The sequence below is a fragment of the Brassica napus genome, chromosome C4 (genome assembly GCF_020379485.1).
Source record: "Brassica napus cultivar Da-Ae chromosome C4, Da-Ae, whole genome shotgun sequence".
Taxonomy (NCBI): domain Eukaryota; kingdom Viridiplantae; phylum Streptophyta; class Magnoliopsida; order Brassicales; family Brassicaceae; genus Brassica; species Brassica napus.
In genome coordinates, this window is record NC_063447.1 from 28413679 (window position 1) to 28420239 (window position 6561).

The following is a 6561-nucleotide window of genomic DNA, read 5'->3' on the forward strand; positions in this document are numbered from 1 at the left end:
CAGCACTGACCATCCCTCCATCCCGATATGACCAGCAACAGAAGTGGATCAAGATTTGGTCATGGCTGATCTTATTTGTAGGGGAAGTGGAGAATGGAATATTACGAGAATCAAGGCCTCCCTACCGCACCTGCTACCGGAGATTCAACGTCTACAACCAAGCATTACAGGAGCTGCGGACTCATACGCATGGTTAGCTTCAAAGACGGGCACTTATTCTGTTAAGTCTGGATACTTCGTGGCAACTTCCATGGAACAGATTGAAGTTGACGAGGCCACAGAAGCACAAAGAGCTACACATCAGTCGCTAAACAAGGCAGTATGGGCCAGCAAAACCTCGCCTAAACTACATTTGCTGTTATGGAAAATCATTCATGGAGCTCTGCCCCTAGGTGAAAATCTAGCAAAGCGCGGCATGCTTACTAACATCTCCTGCATCCGCTGTGGGTAATTCGAGACGGTGGATCACCTATTCCTCCACTGCACCTTCACATGGCGAGTCTGGGCAGCGAGCATCTGGAACAACGACTTCTCACCGGCAGATACAGACTCTTTTACAACAGCCTTCTTGGAATCTACACGCGCAATCAACCTCCCGCCTTTAGGAGCAAAGGAAACTCTGTTCCCATGGATCCTTTGGGGGATTTGGACCGCAAGGAACTATCTCATCTTCGAAAATAGAGTTTTCGACCCCTCGGATATCTTTTCCAAGGCCGTTGCCAATGCTCGGGATTGGAATGAAGCTCAGCGATCACCCCCTACTCTACCTACAGTACAGAGCTATCGACTACCCCCTTCCCCTGCGAATACCTTTGCACTTCAATGCTTCACCGATGCAGCTTGGAACGCGGCGATGAACAAGGCGGGCTGCGGTTGGTATATGGTGAACTGTGAAAATGATGTGATTCTGCAGGGCACCCGTGTTTTTGAACACGTCTCGGCCCCTTTGATGGCGGAAGCCTTAGCCATCCGGTCAGCTCTTCTCCACGCGATCGACGCTGGAATCTCCTTACTCTGCATCAAGTCAGATTGTCAGGCACTTATCAGTGCCCACTCCTCGACGTGCCACTCGGCTGGTATCTACGGAATCATTCGGGACATCGAGACGTTATCCTCTAGTTTTTCGCACATTTCCTTTAGTTTCATTTCGAGATCTGTAAACTCTAAGGCTGATTCTTTGGCCAAGTCCGCTTTGTACTCTGCTTCACCCAACTGATTTGTTTGGAGTTTTAATATATTTGGTGTTCGAAAAAAAAAAAAAAAAAAAAACCAAAATCAGATAATGTGAATTATACAACAACTTTTTTTTTTTGAACGTTAAAAACGCGTTATGAGAAAAAAGACTTCAAAGATTATCTCTTTCGTACTTTATTATATTTAAGACTTTCAGCAGTTCACGAAAGTCTACAACCATGCATCATAAGATTTAAAGTGGTGGCCCTAGCCATAGTAAAGTGGAACAGCTGAATACTTGATATACCATGAATTTTACTCATTTTTAACCATGGTATATAGGTGTTTTAAGAACTATTTATTATGTTTTAGAGTTTTTTTAGTATATTTACAGTTTCAAGAGTGTTTTGGAGGAAAGTAGTGATTTGGTGCATTTTGGAGATAAAATGAGAAGAAGCCCGTAGAATCAGTCCGAAGGTCGACAATCAGAGACAAACATCGATCGACGCACATCCTGTGCAGTTGATCGACAGCGAAGCGCGCAAGACCCGACTAGGTTTCCAGCCGACTCAAAACCCAAGGTCACAACAAATTTACACAAATACTCTTGGCCGACTTTTAACCTTATATTTATGTTCTCTGCCATTATTCTAGGAAACACACGCTTTCTTACTTTTCACAGCAAACAATACTTAGGGTTTTTAGTAGATTTGGAGAGAAGATCTAAGACTAATTCAGAGATTTGTATTGGAACTTTAGTATCTCTAACACTATTCTATTTATGCATTTTATTCAGTTTATGTCTATGAATTGTTTTGCTATGTCTGAGTAATTCACCTGTTAGATTCAGGGTTCAAGTAGGTTAAGAGGGATTAGCCCAAAATATAGAATTGCTAAGGTAATAAATATCCTTCAAAGAATTGTGATTAATGCTTGTGTTCTAGAGTAGCTAACTAGAACCTTGAACTTAGGATTGTGGACAACTACGATGGTAGGTTCTGCACCAGAACTAATTCCTTTGAGCTAGTGTTGCTAGAAACAAGCAAAAGCTGATTTAGACAATACTAGTGAACCTGTCGATCAACTCGCTAATGCATGTCCAAGAGAACATCGATCAACTTTCATACCATAACATCGATTGACGTTCGATCCGTATCAACAAGCGACAACTGAGATATTGGACTTAGTCAATACATAAGAATCACATGCGAAAGCTCGATATCTTTACACTAGAAGTCGAGTTCTATGATTGTCAACCTAAGTATTCTATACCTCTATAATTCCAGTTACATGAATAGAAATCCTAGATCTAGCGTTTTCTAATAACTGTTTACAAACCTCAAACCAATCAACTGAAAAACTACCTTGTTTGCTTTACTTGCAATTTACTGTTTTCATTATTTACCTAGCTTAATCACAAACTATTTAGATCTATTGTGTGCCCTAGCTCCTTGTGAATTTGATCCCTAATTATTACAATTGAACATCTTATGTGAGAGACTAAATCATTCCTTAGGGTAACTTGAGTGATATCAAATTTGGCGCCATTGCCAGGGAGAGGAACATCGACCGATGGAGTAAGATGAACAATGATCGATATTATTATTCATATTTCATATTAAACACAAGGTATTATTATTCATATTTCAAAAATAAGAAAGTCTGCCAGGCTCTCCCAGAACAAAAAAAATCCTTCCTTTTTTATTTTTATTTTTCTTTATATAAATTAAGAAGAAGCGAAAAGATCAGAAACTGTTATAAACCAGATTGTGGATGGCTCATAACCAAGAGATTATGATTTGTAATCTTTCCATTTATCTATGACGGTGTAATCTCCTATATAAGGAACATCTATGTTATAAATAAAGATAGACTTTTCCATTACTTTTATAACACGTTATCAGCACGATAGCCTCTAACACCTTGAGCCTAAAACCAAATCAGCAAAACCCTAAAACCCTAAAACGAAAAGGAATCTGCCTCGGAACTTCAAAGAGGCCGTTCTCTCAAACCGTGAGGACCCAGAAAACGATTAAGATATCAAATCGAAGCCCTTACCGAGACAAATCAGTCAGTGCAAACCGCTTGTCGATCTGACCACCGACGCGCCCTCACGCACAGATACAGTGCGCGTCGATTTGATTTAAAACCCTAATCCGAACCCGACGATACCGACGAACCCTAATCCGTTCGTGATTCCGTTCCAGCTCGTGTCCACCTGATCAGCTCCAGCCCCAAGGCGTTCCTGATCCTAGACAAACTCAGCTCCATCCTGCATCAAGGACAGCTCGCGATCCCGACTGCAACAGCTCCCGTTCAACGATCAGCTGCTCGCGTCTCCAACCTAAATCCGTTCGTGTCCAGGCCAGCTCGTGTTCAGCTCGCGTTCCTGCCCAGATCGAGGTTCATTCTGTTGGTAGTCCGGTTTCAACAATCTACTAAAACTAAAGGTAAATTCGAATTCTAAGAACATGAAAATCGAATTTGGATTGCTTGTAAAGAATGAAACCATAAAACCTAATCTCTAAAGATAAAAGCCATAGGATAATAGATCAATCCCTAATGAGTAAATCGAAGCTCTATAAGTTCGATCCCCAAACCCTAAAATCGAGATTGATCCATTGATCAATTAAAATCAAAGCCTTAAAGGTTTTGAATCTCAAATCAAATCTCTTTGATCTAAGATCAAATTTTCGAAAATACCTAAACCCTAATTAATTAAAACTGATTGAATGTTGATTGAGATTGAATTGATCATCCTGAAATTGTAATTGCTTGTTAATCAAATCGAAACCCTAAAATCCTAATTTTGAAAATCGATTTTGATTGTTTGAAATGAATATTAATTGATTGATTTGATCACCTAGAACTATTGCTAAGATTGTTTAAATTTGAATCTGAATGAATTAAGATTGTTTAGATTGTTTAAACTGAAACCTAATAACCTAGTCTAGATTATTTTGAAATCGAATCTGAATTGTGGTCGTGTGGCCTTGTTGCATTCTAGGTTAATAGTTCTTGATCATACCTTGTGGCCGTGTGGCCTTGTTGCATTCATACCCTAATTTGATCACAATTGATTGATTGCAAATTGCACTTAGAACTTTTCTAGGAATGGTATTGAATCAAATCAAGTAGCCGTGTGGCTTGTTCTTTTGCTTGGCCGAGAGGTTTGTTTTTATTGATTGCATCATATAGAAACAATGTATGTTAGGATTCCAATTACATGACAAACTAAATGCATAAGATTGAACCGATTGCATTCATGGCCGTGCGGCATGCTTATTGGCCGAGAGGCATAGATGTTGGCCGTGAGGCATTGATTGATTGTTTAAACCTAAAACCCTATTCGTTTAACCCTATTCCTAAAGACCTAAAGATATTAATCTATGATTTCAGATGTCAAAAATCAACAACCTGGATTTCGCTGCCCTAAATCTCTCTGGAGATAATTACCTTCAATGGGCGCTCGATGCTAAGATCATCCTGAAATCCAAGGGTCTCAGTGAATGTATCACCGAGAACAATAATGATAATGAGAAAGATCGTTATAGAGCCATCTTGATCATTCGTCATCATCTAGCTGAGAGTCTCAAGGATCAGTATCTAACCATTGAGAATCCACTATATCTTTGGAACGAATTGAAATCGAGATATGACCACCAGAGAATGGTGATCTTACCAAAAGCTCGGTTTGTTTAGACGAATCTCAGAATCCAAGACTATAAGTCTGTGGACGAGTATAACTCTGCACTGTTTAAGATTGTTTCTAAAATGAAACTGTGTGGTGAAAGTATTACGGAACAGGATATGCTTGAGAAAACCTTTTCCACTTTCCATGCAAGCAATGTGTTGTTACAACAACAGTACCGTGAGAAAGGTGTGGGAACCGAAATTCGCACTGTCGATTTCCGTTTAAATAAGGAAACTAGGAAAAACTCTAATTTCCCATAGGTCCCAGATATCTGCTAATACCACACGCCAAGCAAATCAGAACATGATAATGACAACGATAAAGTATAAAAATCGTAAGAAGAGAGAAAATAGAAGTCTTATTCTGAATCTGCGTTTGAGCGTTGACAACAAGTTAAGTGCCTGGGCTCCGAGAGCTGTCGGCGAGATTCCTAGTTCTAGCAACCCTAAGACGGCTAAACCTAGTTGAGTCGCAGCTCGAATAACAAAAACGGAAAATTGCCTAAAATTGCTCTAAGTGCTAAGTTTTTTCTGAAAATTCCCCCCCCCCCATGCCTCTCACCTAGGACTCCTTATATACTGGCTCCAAGGTCGGTTTACGCTTTTCCCCTTCTGCCCTTAAGTCGCCATAGCATAAAAATGGAGTTATTCCATTTTTTCCGATCTTCGTAATTATCTTCAAAATTTCGTATTTATCCGTTGCTTAAGAAATCGTAAGTTGGGCCTCGAGTCATGTCTTAGGTTCCTTTGGGCCGTCTTCCGACTCGGACCATTTATTACGGCTTCTTTCGATAAAGAATGAACTTTCCGCGGTTTTTACGGTAAAGTTTGATCGATAACTTAGAATGGCGGGGAATCGTGAAATGGGTTCGCTACGGTCTTCGGGAGATAACATCGAAGGGTAGACGAGAACGCATGGACTAATGTCGTATCGACGTTTCGGAAGAGCTCGGTCGCTACGTAGCGACCGAGCTCCTGCTTGAGCTCGGTCACTACGTAGCGACCGAGCTTTGGCTTGAGCTCGCTCGCTACGTAGCGACTGAGCGGAACATGCGTTCGGTTGCTGCGTAGCGACCCTCTTCGAGCTCTTGTCCGATGACTCGCGTTTTTTCCGCAAAGCTTTTCGTAAAGAAGAATCTATTTCGAAAAAGTATTTGTCGAAGAAGGTTTCTACGTTTTCTTCTTCGGGGATTTTGACGTTAACTTTGTTGCAACCGTTTTTGACCTCAACACGGATTTTCAGACATTGATTCCGTCGTGACCGATTTTGACCCCAACAGTTAGTCCCCCAGCTCGTTAGAACCATGAGCTTCTAGCGTGAGGTTTTAGCGAGTGGCTTGGCAAGTTAGGTGAGTTAGGCGGAATTAATGGTCGAAAAGGTTCGTGGTAAGTGGTCTTCTCGCTCTTCTAAGAGTAGAGCACGATTAGATTGGGGCTGCGCCTTATGACGGCTGCCTACGTACCCTAGTTGAAGGGATCAAGCCTTTCGTAGTTTGTCTTGGAGTTAAGGTTCTTATGACTTTTTTTCAAGCGAGACCTTTACGGTCTAGTTTTTATGTAGCGGTTTTCAGGCGTGTTGCTGCCGATGGCATTTTATATGGATGTAGAAGGAAGACTACGAGTTGTTATCTCGTAATCTAACTCTGTGTGAACTGCTATATCCGTGATCTCTTTCAAGAGTTTTCCGCAGTGTGT